The sequence below is a fragment of the Dipodomys merriami genome, unplaced genomic scaffold (genome assembly GCF_024711535.1).
Source record: "Dipodomys merriami isolate MVZ:Mamm:240054 unplaced genomic scaffold, mDipMer1.0.p SCAF_61, whole genome shotgun sequence".
Taxonomy (NCBI): domain Eukaryota; kingdom Metazoa; phylum Chordata; class Mammalia; order Rodentia; family Heteromyidae; genus Dipodomys; species Dipodomys merriami.
In genome coordinates this window covers 6,856,324-6,869,409 of record NW_027206191.1, presented here as the reverse complement: position 1 = coordinate 6,869,409, position 13,086 = coordinate 6,856,324, and positions in this window count along the sequence as shown.

The window sequence follows — 13,086 nt, the reverse complement described above, 5'->3', positions numbered from 1 at the left end:
TGATAGAGTAATAGAATTCCATTGTGTATATATACCATATTTTCTTAATCCATTCATCTACTAAGGGGCATCTGGGTTGGTTCCATATCTTACCTATGGTAAATAATGCTGCAATAAACACACTCGTGCTGGTAGCTTTAAAATAATCATGTTTGTATCATTTGGGTAAATGCTCAAAAGTGGGATTGCAGGGAAATAGGGGAGCTCTATGTGGAGACTTTTGAGGAATATCCATGCTACTTTCCAAAGAGGTTGAAGAAGTTTACACGCCTACCAAGAATGCAGTAGGGCTCCTTTCTGTCCACAGACCAACCTGCTGTTAGAATTCTTAATTATAGCCATACTAACTGTGGTGAGGTGGAATCTGAATGTTTTGATTTGCCTTTATTTTATAGCTAGGGAGGTTGAGCATTCCTTCATGTGTCTACTGGCCATCCTTCTTTCCTCTTCAGAGAAGTTTCTCTTTAAGTCTTTAGCCCACTTATTTATTGTGAGGATTTGTTGTTGGGACATTTATTTTTTGAGTTCCAGGTATATTTTAGATATGAGACCCTGGTCCATTGTATGGCTAGTGAAGATCTTCTCCCAATCTTTGGGCTTTCTATTGATCTTGCTAGCTTCATCCTTTGCCATGCAGAAACTGAAATTTCATGCAATCCCATTTGTCCGACCTTTCTTTGATTTGCTGTGTTTCTGGGTGTCTTTTAAGAAAATTTCGGCCTGTACCAAGGAGACTTAGAGTTTCTCCAATTCCATCCTGTAATATTTTCAGTGTCTGCTTTGACTCCAGGTCTTTGATCCATTTGGAGTTTATTCTTTTGCAGGGTGATATATAAGGATCTAGCTTTAGTTTTCTAAAAGTAGTTAACCAATTTTGCCAGCACCATTTACTGAAGAGGCTGTCTTTCTTCCATTCTAATTTTTAGCTCACTTATCGAAGATTAGATGGCTATAGGTCTGGAGGTTCATTTCTGGATTTTCAATTATATTCCATTGTTCCTGAAGTCTGTTCTTGTGTCAGTATCATGCTGTTTTGATTACAATGATGTTGTAGTAGTGTTTGAAATTTGGTATTGATATTTTTCCAGCACTTTTCTTTCTGTTTTTAATCATTTTTGCTATTTGGGGTCTTTTATTGCTCCCTATGATTTTTTGGATTGCTTCTTCTACTTCCTTGAAGAATGAGGTTGGAATATTGATAGGTATCGCTTTGAATTTGTAGATAGCCTTGGCAACTACTGCCATTTTCACGATGTGGATCCTTCCAATTCAGGAGCATGGGAGGTTTTCCCACTTCTTAAGAACTGTTTTGATTTTGTTTTTCAGGTTTTGAAAGTTTTCATCAGCCTGGCACTGGTGGCTCATGCCTGTAATCCTAGCTATTCAGGAGGCTGAGATCTGAGGATCATGGTTCAAAGCTAACCAGGGAAGTATACTCAAATGGGTAGTTAAAAGTCCCAGGTATAGGGGCTGGGAAGGTGGCTCAGTGGTAGAGCGCTTGCCTTGCATGCGTGAGGCCCTGGGTTCGATTCCTCAGCACCACATAAGCAAAAAGAAAGTAGCCGGAGGGGGCGCTATGACTCAAGTGGTAGAGCACTAGCCTTGAGCTGAAGAGCTGAGGGACAGCGCCCAGGCCCAGAGTTCAGGCCCCACGACTGGACCCCCAAAAAAAAGAAAAAAAGAAAAAGTCCCAGGTATAGTTCAAAAGGGACATGATTAGGTAAAAACTACCAGAAAGATGTAAAGATGCTACATTAGAATATAAATGAAAAAATAACAACCCAGATTCTGAATTTCTGGGAAGCAGAACAGGAGATAAATGCCTTTTCCACTAGAATCATTTGAAAAATATTTTAGCTCGGTAGGTGTCTCTATTTTAATCTAGTGAGACTTCTTTTAGATTTCTGTCCTTTAGAACTGTAAAATGGTAAATACGGATTATTTAAGCCAAATAACTTGTAGAAATACTTTACAGCAGATTTGGTTTAGTAAATTAATTCAACTACAGCCTTTTCCTAATGTAACTACAGGGACACCACATTTCCTAATTTCTGAGAATAAGAAAAAATTGCCACCAGCTTAGTACACCTGTATGATGTACATACTACTAAGGGTCTTGCATTAATGAAGTCTTGAAATACTAAATAATATATAAATAAGAAGCTCCCTATCTTAATTTTCACATTTGGGGATCACTAAGTACCAAAGTTATGTAGAAGGCTAGGGTAAGATTATGGAAATTAAATCTGTTTGCTAATATTATAAAGATAATTTATGTCATGTTGAGTTAGAGTTTCTAAAGTAATTAAAAAAGGTAAAACAGAAACAGAGAAATTAGAGAATCCAGTAAAGTCATAGTCATCCCAGGATGGTATAGAATATTATTGCAACACTAGATGGTGAAAAAGAAGGTAACAAAAATGAGTCCCTGGAACAATGCGAAACAAATTTACACCACATATTGTCATATAGCTAGAAAATAGTTTCCACGATGCTGTCTTTGATATTTTAGGTTTGTTTTCACAGCAACTTTCACCTCTTAGGAAATGACCCTTTATTAATAGCCAAGGCTTTGCAGCTTATAACCCGGAAACAAATAATGCTTCTAAATTTAAACAAGCATGATACTAAGTGTAACCCAGGCTACAGCTGATAAATAAGAATGATCTTCAGGAATAATCAAACAATCTTGAAATTTTTCATACCTTTCCTCTTCTCCAACATGAGAGGTCCTAGTCAAGATATGTAAAATATTAATAAAGGATTTTTATATTTTTTATTGTTCACTCCAAAGCAAATACACTTTCCTCTTTTCAAGCCAGACTTTGGAAGAGTCAAACCCTCACGATTATTTTATAGACAAAAGATTACTGCTTTGGCTTAGGTGTTTTCCTGCTTTAGGGTGTTGCTCTCTATTATTTTGGCAACTCCGTAGAAAAACAAGATAAATCCATTACGCTTATATTGAATTGTTCAAAGTCAAGATGTCTTCACAGTTTTCTGTTACCTCCTTCACTGCTAATTAAAGTTTAATTATTGCTCTTTAAATGCAACAAAAACGTGTTACTTTAATGTATATTCTCATTGAAACGTGATTACAGGAGTGTCTGTGATGGCTTTTTTAATTGCTTTCAAGTATTTTCCTTATTGCCTTTGTTGCAGTCTTCTAGTCAGGAACAGAGGGTTACCCCAAAAGATCTTGCTAAGATATAAGATGTTAGGCAGAAAAAAAGTAGATGTATAATTAAAGATTTTCATCTCTGAAGAGACTGCAAAGCCCAGAAGACATTTTGCTATTACTGGCATGGTTAAGATGACTTGAATGTTTTGGATCTTAAACTAAGTGAAATTCATGTAAAATGTTACAGTTGTTCCAAACAATGATTATAGCTTATACTTCTCTGCTCCAATGAGATGAAAACTCTGATAAGGTTGGAGGGTATATCGATTTTATGGTAGAAGGGTTAATGTTAAAAAGCCAAGGGAAATTCCTAAAACAGCACTGCCTAAAACATATCATTTAATTATTCTTATGGTATATAAGTATATAAACATACAAATATGAATTGAGTGACAAATATGTGATTTACAAAATTCAATGACAACTAAGTCCAGAAAAACCTTCTCTATATTTATATAAACTAGTATATCTAGTGAGGATTTAAAATTTTTACAATACATAGTTTAACATTTATGTCAAAATATTTATTTTAACTGTTTATTTTTAGTCGGTTTTGGTGCTTGAAATCTGGGCCTGGACACTGTCCCTTAGCTCTTTAGCTCAAGACTAGTGCTGTACCCCTTGAACAACTGTCAGTTTTTTTGGTGGCTCATTGGAGATAAGAGAGTCTTCGACTTGACTGCTTAGGCTGGCTTTGAACCATGATTCTAAGCTCTCAGCCTCCTTACTAGGTAGGGTTACAAGCATGAGCTACTGGCTCCTAGATATATAATTATTTTTTACATATTTATAAAGTATTGAGTGGTAATCCCATTTATTTATATTGTGTAATGATAAGCTCCATCATATCCATTAATTTGTGCATGTAACATTTCTTTTTAGTGAGAATGCACTAAAACGTATCTTCTCGGTATGATGAAATATCTATTCTTAACTATAATAACTTTGTTTCTTGTGGTATATAATTAATATATTTACTTTTATTCAAAGAAGTCTGCTAATTTAAGTTAAATAAAACATGATTTGTAAAGTGAAAGTAATTTTTGGCTTCATTGATTTTTTAAGAAAACAATTATGCCTTTTGTTTTCAATTATATTTCTGTGGGAATGTTTGATACTCATTGATTTAACTGTTAAAATTAATAACAGTTATATCAAGTTGATTCAAACTTGTATTTGAAAATTGCACACTTAACACAAATATATTTCCACTTTCCTCTACCACATAATTAAAATAACAGTAAAGCAAAGATTGGTGTTAGCCATTCATGTGTACAATCCTAGAACTCAGAGGGCTGAGACCTGAATATTTTAGTTCAATGTCAGTCCAAACAGACAAAAATGTGAAAACTTATCTCCAATTATCCAGCAAGAAACAGAAGGTGAGCATGTGACTCAAGAATAGAGTATCATCAGCCATGAGCAAAAAGTACAAGGGAGACCATTAAACATCGAGTTCAAGCCCTACAAATGACATATACACACAAGACAACAACAAAATGTACTATGATTATCAATAATGAAGACAAAATAGTAAAAAAGATCCTGAGAAAGACAGAAGATCATTCTGGAAGACATAAATCATTTGACAGAATTTTGATTCATGAGAGGGAAAAGTCACAGCCTCATTTGTACAATCTCATTGTAGTCATTTGCATTGAAACCTGGCTACTGGGTAACATGTGAAAGAGTAGCTTGGACATACCTGACACAGGAGAAATTGCCTTTGACTATGAACCATCCCACTCTGCAAAAATTTAAAATCGTGTTTGTTAATTTAAATAAAACTTATTGTTAGAGATTGTTTGGTCCACACAGACTGAGATCCTTATTTTGAGGCTTCAGATCAATGCTTTTGTTTATAACCACTTCGGTTTTACCCCCCTTCCCTTGTGCAGCTATACCTTACTTAGCTGGCACCAAGCCAAGTCTTTTAACTAGACACCCGTGCCTTAATCCCTCCCTTTCTCCAGCTACAACTCATTTCACATACTATCTCTGTCTTAGCATTAGTTGTTTTCTGACTAATCCCCATCAGAAATCACTTATATTCATGTAAACCCACTATAAATAACCTAGTTAGAAAAGGGAGAAAGGGTTTACCATTGGCTGAGGCTCTCATCTGTAGGTTTGTTACCTAATAAATCTGTGCTACACTATCTCTTTTTTTCATGGCTTTTGAGTCTGACAAATGATTGATTTGGTTTGATGTAATCCCATTTATCCAGACTTCTTTTGGAAATTTTGACCTATGCTAAGGAGCCCTCATGTTTCCCCTAACTCTTCCTGTAAGATTCCTAAGGCATCTGGACTTACATTGAGCGCTTCAATCCATTTGGAATTGATTCTGGTGCAGGAGGATATAAAATGATCTAATTTCACTTTTCTGTGTACAGCCAGTTAAACCAATTTTTTGAAGAGGCTGTTTTTCTTCCATCCTGTGTTTCTGGCTTCCTTATCAAAGACTATGTGCCTATAGGAGTGGATTCATTTCTGGAACTTCAATTCTGTTGTATTGATGGAATTGTGTGCTTCCATGGGAAAGAATGGCATTACCCCATTCTGAAGAAATGGAAAGACTGGGGGGGAAATGCTATTAAGTGAAATAAGCCAGATCCAATTAAATATATGCTACATGGTTTTCCTCTTTTCTAATAACTGGATATGCCCATAAATCTACATGTAAATCCGATAGATAGTAAAACACAAATAATTACACTTGGATATGATTAACAGCACTCTAAGCATTCACATGGCAAGAACAAGGGACGCTATTCTTAGGAGAGGATCACAATGGCTCAATAGCTATATGCATATGACCAGACAAATGTTGCTTATTGCAATGAACTCTAAGAATTAATCATATATATGAAATACATATATCTGTATATAATTTTAAAAGATGTCACAAATAACTGACTTCTCTGTAAATTCAAAAGCAAAATTCTAAGTTCAGAAGATAAAATTGAGGAGTTTTCAACACAAATCAAAATACATAGGAGAAAACGTGGGAGAAAATATAAGATGAAAAGTATAATAGCTAACTATTGAAGAATTCATAAACAATTTTCAAAACTATACAAAAGAGCTTGGGTACAGCTAAGTTGTAGAACTAGACTGATATATACAAAGCCATGATTTCAATCTCCAAACCTAAAGGTCTAATAATAAGTTAATAAATAGTAATAATACAATATTTACTTGAAATAAATGCTTTTATATTAGAGAGGCCTGAATCCTAAAACAGTAAACAAAATACTGTCAATTCTTGTATCCAATGAAATGAAACCAAGAATGAAGAGCAAATAGTTTCTTTTTATCCATTCCTTTCATTTTCTGTTTTCTACTTTTCTTTTTCCTTTGGCACTACTGGTGCTTGAAATTGCTACGGCTCTAACCACTTTAGATTATTTTTCAGGCCAAGCCTCCCTTGAGCAATGATCTCTTACCTATGGCTTCCACATCGTGAGATAACAGGAAAATTACACAATATCTAGCTTTCTTTGTTTTTGTAGTTTTTTTACGATTTTTTTGTCAAAACCGTCTATGATATCAGTCTTCTAAATCTCTGCCTCCTAATTAGCAAGGTATATTTCATCTTAAGCTTGGGAGCAGACTAGATTTTAATGTAAACATTCAATATTTACTTCTGTTTTCTAGATATCATTAAATTATATTGCGGTTAGTATGGATCTTTATGATGTTGTAAGAACACACATAATTCCCTTGAAACCTTTTTCCAATTTATTTAAATATTTCTATTATACATCACAAATATGACATTAATATTTCACAAGTATCGTACGGAGACTTCAGTTACTTTATTTTGTGACATATTAACACCAATATAATTTTATCAAGTCTATATGAATATACAATATTTGCAGATACATTATTTAGAGAATTAATTCATATTATTTACTTTTAATATTTTTGGGTAAGTACTTGGGTTCAAATTCAGAGCCTTGCATTTGCCAGGCAGTCACCTTACCACTTGAATCATGCCGTATCAAGCAATTTTTGCTTTGTTTTTGATATAGAATCTTGCATTGTTTATTCCTAAGCTACCTATATACTGAACTTCCTAGTTGCAAGTCCAGTAATAGGTAGAATGACATCCACACATTGGCACACCGAGATTTTATTGATTGAGATGGAGGTGTCTTGTATGTTTTCCAGTTTGACCTTGAACTGCGACTATCCACGTTTCTATTTTCAGAGTAGCTAGGATTATAGGTATAAACCACCTCATTTGGCTTTTATTATTTATGTTTACGAAAAATCTGAAAGTATGAGAAAATCATCTAGAGTTTACTGCTATACCCAGATTCTAGGTTATACATTTGGTTGTTCTTTCACAAACTGTTTTGTGACAAACTGTATTATATAGCGGTATGGTACATCAATAATGCAAATATATATTGCTAATGCCATTTCAAACAGCTGTGATGATCTAATTTCTACGTGTGGATTTGTTTCCTGGGAAAACATCTTGAGTACATAGGCCAAAAATTTGATAGTCCTAACAAGCAAAAATTTGCTTCCATTATGATCAGCAGTTTGCAAAGAGTGGTTCCATGACTGTAGAGGACACTGATCACAGGGGAATTCCCTGCTGTGACCCTAAAATAAATCTGCTCTTTTCAAACTAGCAGAATGGTAAAAATTTGTCAAAATTATTATATGGGAACTTTCTTGATCTGATAAAGAGTATTGCATTAGAATGAAAGTATTCCCAGTTGCTCCGAAATCAGGCAAAGATGTCATCCATTTCTATTCAAACACATAGAAAGCATTTTTGCTAATATAATGAAGCAAAATACAAAATTCTTGTTAAATAGCTTTTATTCATATTATATAAAGAACTCTTAAATACATGAATCATACAATAAATAACCCAATTAAGCAGATACATAGAAAAGGCAAATAAGCACATCAAAAACCCATACATTACAATACTGTTGTAGAAATTCTTCCAAATGGGTTCAGATAATGCTTTTTGCAATGTAACGAATGTTAGTAATTTCACTATCTTGAGACTTAAAAATAATAATTTAAAGGGAAATACATAAAGAACTTCAGAATTCATGGAATTCTTGTTTCATGTTCTGTGCATAATACTTCACAAAAGGTATATTTTTTGGGGGGGATCCTTTCTTGGGGCCTGAACTCTGGGATTGGATACTGTCCCTCAGCTCTTTAGCTCAAGGCTAGCTCTCTACCACTTGAACCACATGCTACTTCCAGCTTTTTTTTTTCTTTTTGCTTATGTGGTGCTGAAGAATAGAACCCAGGGCCTCAGGCATGCAAGGCAAGTGCTCTAACACTGAGCCACCTTCCCAAGGTATATTCTTTAATTCTAGAAAACACTAATATTTTTATGTGTTTACAGGAAAAACAACAACACATGACAACTCTAAGAAACATGTCCAATGTCACCCAGCTAGCACAAGAGTTTTAGATATTAGTATAGTCACGGGGTTTCCAAATCATGAATTGAATCTGAGCCCTGGATTCTGGTTCTGCTCAGTCTCAATTGTCATTTACACATCACCCTTCAGAAACACACCAATTCTCCTCGTCCCTCCATTTCTGCATTTTTAAAATGAAGATAACATTCTTCCAACCCTAGATGATGAGATAGGTAACACCATCAGATGACACAGAACACATATTTGCATTATTGTGATTTATCCAACAATTGTTGAATAGTTTCGATAAAAATCTATGAAAAATTATCTTACAGCTTTTATAAAAATCTCAACCACTCACAATAAAAAATATTTAAAAAATCTCAACCATAATTTTATTGGCTTAACACCTTGCTTGAAAGTGTATCCCAAATACCAACAGAATTTACCGTAATTTTTCAAGTTGATAAATCAACTCAATCCTCCTCTTCTCTTGAGAAATAAATTCTCTTTATGAGCTCCTCACATTCTGACACATAGCTATGAAGTGCAATTTCATGAGCCCATTATCTCTCATTTTCACCTCATTGAAATCTGCTTGACAAAATTGTCCTGTTACAAAGCTGGTTGCAAAGACTTTCCTGTGATTTCCCCAAATGATGGTAGTCATTTCTGTAAGTGACTTCGTAAACATTTTAAGGCAATTGAGGAAGGAAATTATAGCAGAAAGTTCCACAGGAAATATCTTGAAATTTGTATTATAATCTTTCTTCCTTTTTCTTGTCTCTTTTTCTCAGGAGAAGGGATTGAACTCAAGGCCTCAAACTTGCTGGATAATTGCTATTGAATCATATACCTAGCACTTTGTTTAGCTTTAGATTGATTTTCAGATAGTTTCTTATTAACTGCCGAGGCTAGCCTCAAATCATGACCCTCCTACTACTGCCTCTCTTATAACCATGTGGCACCATTGTGTTTTAAGTATTGAAGTCCCAGTATTATACTTTTACCATACCAACTGCAAACCTCCTATACATTCCAGATTCTAGCTCATAAGTAGTTAGAATTATTGACATGTACCTGTATACCAAGCTGAATTTTCTTAAAAAGTAATCTTCAGTAGCTCTGCTAACAAAGAACTATTCATTCACTTCTCTTTAGTCTCCACTTCTCTGCCTCTGTAACTTCTTTCTCATTTTTCTCCTCACTGAATCAGGCAAGTTTGTGATAACTTCAGTTTTGTTAATGTTTTCAAAATATTCCTTGTTAGTCTAAATTCTTCATTCCTCATGTTCTATATCATAGTGATTTTCCATACCAAAAATATTTGTCTCAGCTAGGAGAGGTGACTGATGCCTGCAATCCTAGTTACTCTGGAGGCTGAGATGTAAAGATTTTGGTTGGAAGCCAGATAATATTTTCTATCTAAAAGGAACCTGGGTGCCTCCTAGAAACATAAAAAAATATTTCATATTTGTTATAATAACAGCTTACAAATTTAAAGTTATTCACTTGAGAAGCTTAATAGAAACAAGGAAGCAAACATGAATTTCTCTCAGGAAATCCAAGTCATTCATTACAACCCTTACTTGATTTGTGAAAGAGATGAAATCTCATTCAGAAAACATAACTAGGTTCCATTGTTACATTCTCATTTCTGTCTTTATCAAGATGATTCAGAGGAAACAGTCCTAAACAGATATGAGCCTGGAACATATTGTAAATGCCAGCATTGAATGATCTCTCCATGGTTAGAAAGAAAATCTTCACAAATTTTCATGCACCTGAACAACTCATACTATTGCTTCACTCTGAGCCTGGATGAGTTTTCCCATTTGTCCTTCTCTGGCACTGCTTCTATGTCAGGTGTGTGTCTTTCATTTTATTCGGCCGAAGTGGACTCTTATTTCTGCTTGCAAACATTCTGAGAAGCTTTTGCCAGGCCACAAGTATTACAGATAAAATTTTCATCCCATATTCTCCTCTCACAGTTCTCCTGTCATGAAAAGCTGTTTACTGAACAAAATGGAGCAATGATTGCACAGTGATATAAACCTGAGCAAGCATTATCACACTAGTCATAACACCAGAAAAGAACAAGTAGAGGAATCATTATCTGAGTATCACCAGTATCAAATTACCTATTGCTCCACATGTTTAATTGGGACAACTAATAGATGTTTTGCTAGCTGCCAGTGGCTCACACCAGCAATCATAGTTACTCAGGAGACTGAGGTCTAAAGACTGTGGTTTAAAATGAGCCCAAGGTAGAAAGTCCATGAGATTCTTACCTCCAATTAACTACCATAAAGCTGGAAGTGATACTGTGGCTCAAGTGGAAGAGTGCTAACGTTAGCAAAGCAGCTCAGGGACAGCACTCAGGTCCCAAAACCAGCACACACACAAAGATAGATGCTTCTAGTTCCTGGCCATGTTCTTGTTTATAATGCTTCTTTTGGTGAAGATTTTGTAAATCAAATAATCTTGAAGCAAAGTAATAGCTATGCTGTCTTGGGCTTGTAGTCCTCAGCTTCATCTTCCTTGCCTGTACAATGAACAAATTTCTTTGCCAAACTTGTGCAGTGGGAGAATCCAGTCATAATATTCAATGTACATGCGTGAAAATGTGAACACGTAAACGGAGGGGTTGGGGTTGGGTGAGATAGAGAATAATGATCAAATTGATGACATCGATCAAGATGTACTCACAAACCGACATATTAAATTAAAACTCCTTTGTACACTACTTATGTATGATTTTGTAAGTAGAAAAAAATAAAACCAGTGCTTTTGTGCAACCCACACATCTTAGGTATAGATTGCTCAAAGCTGTTTCTTTTAAAGTATACAAGACAGAGAAGAGTGGAACAAATAAATTCCAGAATACAATTGATCAACTCTACCCCAACGTTGACATCAATAGTGATGTTGTTCATACACCCTTGATTTCATGCACTGAGAATACATATCCTCCCATCCCCCAATCCTGGGTTTAAATTCAGGGCCAAGATTCTGTCCCCCCCCCCCACACTCATAGCTAATGCTCTAACATTTGACCCACAGATCCAATTCAGGCCTTTTGTTTAATTAGAGATGAGTCTCATGGATTTTCCTGCCCAGACTGACTTCAAATCATAATCCTCAGATCTCAGACTCGGTATATAGGTGTCAGCCATCAGTACCCAGCTTGAGAACTCACTTTTCCACTGTAATTCTCCTTCCCAAAACTTCATAGCCCCAATCTTGGGAGAAAAGATTCAGACAGTCCCCAATTGAAGAATATTCTATAGAATCTCCTGTCCCATACACCTAAAATGGGAGAAACGCTATCTCTCTCCCTTTGATGAAAAAATAGATGTTAGATTATTATATGATAATAATAGTAGATTTTATTATAATGCTCTCAATATCTATTCCCATCCCCATTGATACCAGGCTTGGTTGTAGAACTTACTTTGACAAATGACATGTGAGAAGTGATGGCATGTGTCTTTTCTGAGCTTTAGCCCTGTGTTTTTCACTCTTTGCATCCCCTGGGAACCTCCAGCAGTCAGTCTGGATCACAGAATGGACACCATGCTGAGTGGAAGTGGATATTGAATAGGCTTTGTAGCATGAGAGAGAGTAATCAAAATTGTAAAGTATTGCGTCCTTGGGGTTGGTTTCCCCAGTAAAATTAAGCTCACATTGAGGTCCCAGCTCTAGGTAGTCTAGGTCTCTTTCTCTCTATTCCCTCCCACTTCCTTCTCATTCTTCCTGAATATTTGCTCTTTCTCCTCAGGTGACACCAATTCTTGAGTCTCCTTATCCTAGAACCTGGTTTTAGGGTTAAACATTGTGGCTTTCTGTTTTACATTTTCTCTTAAGTGTTTCTTCACTTTTGTATTTCTGGAGTTTTCAGCCAGAAGCTCCCAAGTGTGATGGATCTTCAGATAAAAACCCTCTGCCAGGAAGTGGCGCTGTAGCTCAAGTGGTAGAGCGCTCGCCTTGAGCTGAAGAGCTGAGGTACAGCGCCCAGGCCCAGAGTTCAAGCCCCACGACCGACAAAAAAAAAAAACAAACCCCTCTGCCAGGCCTGAGAAGGTGGCAGAGTGGTAGAGTGTTTGCTTTGCATGCATGAGGCCCTAAGTTCGATTCCTCAGCCCCACATAAGCAGTAAAAGCTGGAAGTGACACTGTGGCTCAAGTGGGATAGTGCTAGCCTTGAGCTGAAGAGTTCACGGACAGGGCCCAGGCCCAGAGTTCAAGCCCCAAAACCGACCAAAAAAATTTTTACACGAAGTAAGCCTGGCCCAAAGAAGCATAGGTTTCTCTTATTATCAATAATTAGTACATGTCTGAGACAAGCAGAATCTGTCAGATAAGTTGATGTTAGGTGAAATGAGCCCCAAGATAAGAATTCAATTTTTTTCTTTCTTTTCATATTTATAAATGATTTCTTTGTTGCTTTGCATGTCCCTCCCCCACGGTATGCCCCCTGTGTTCACTGCACTTG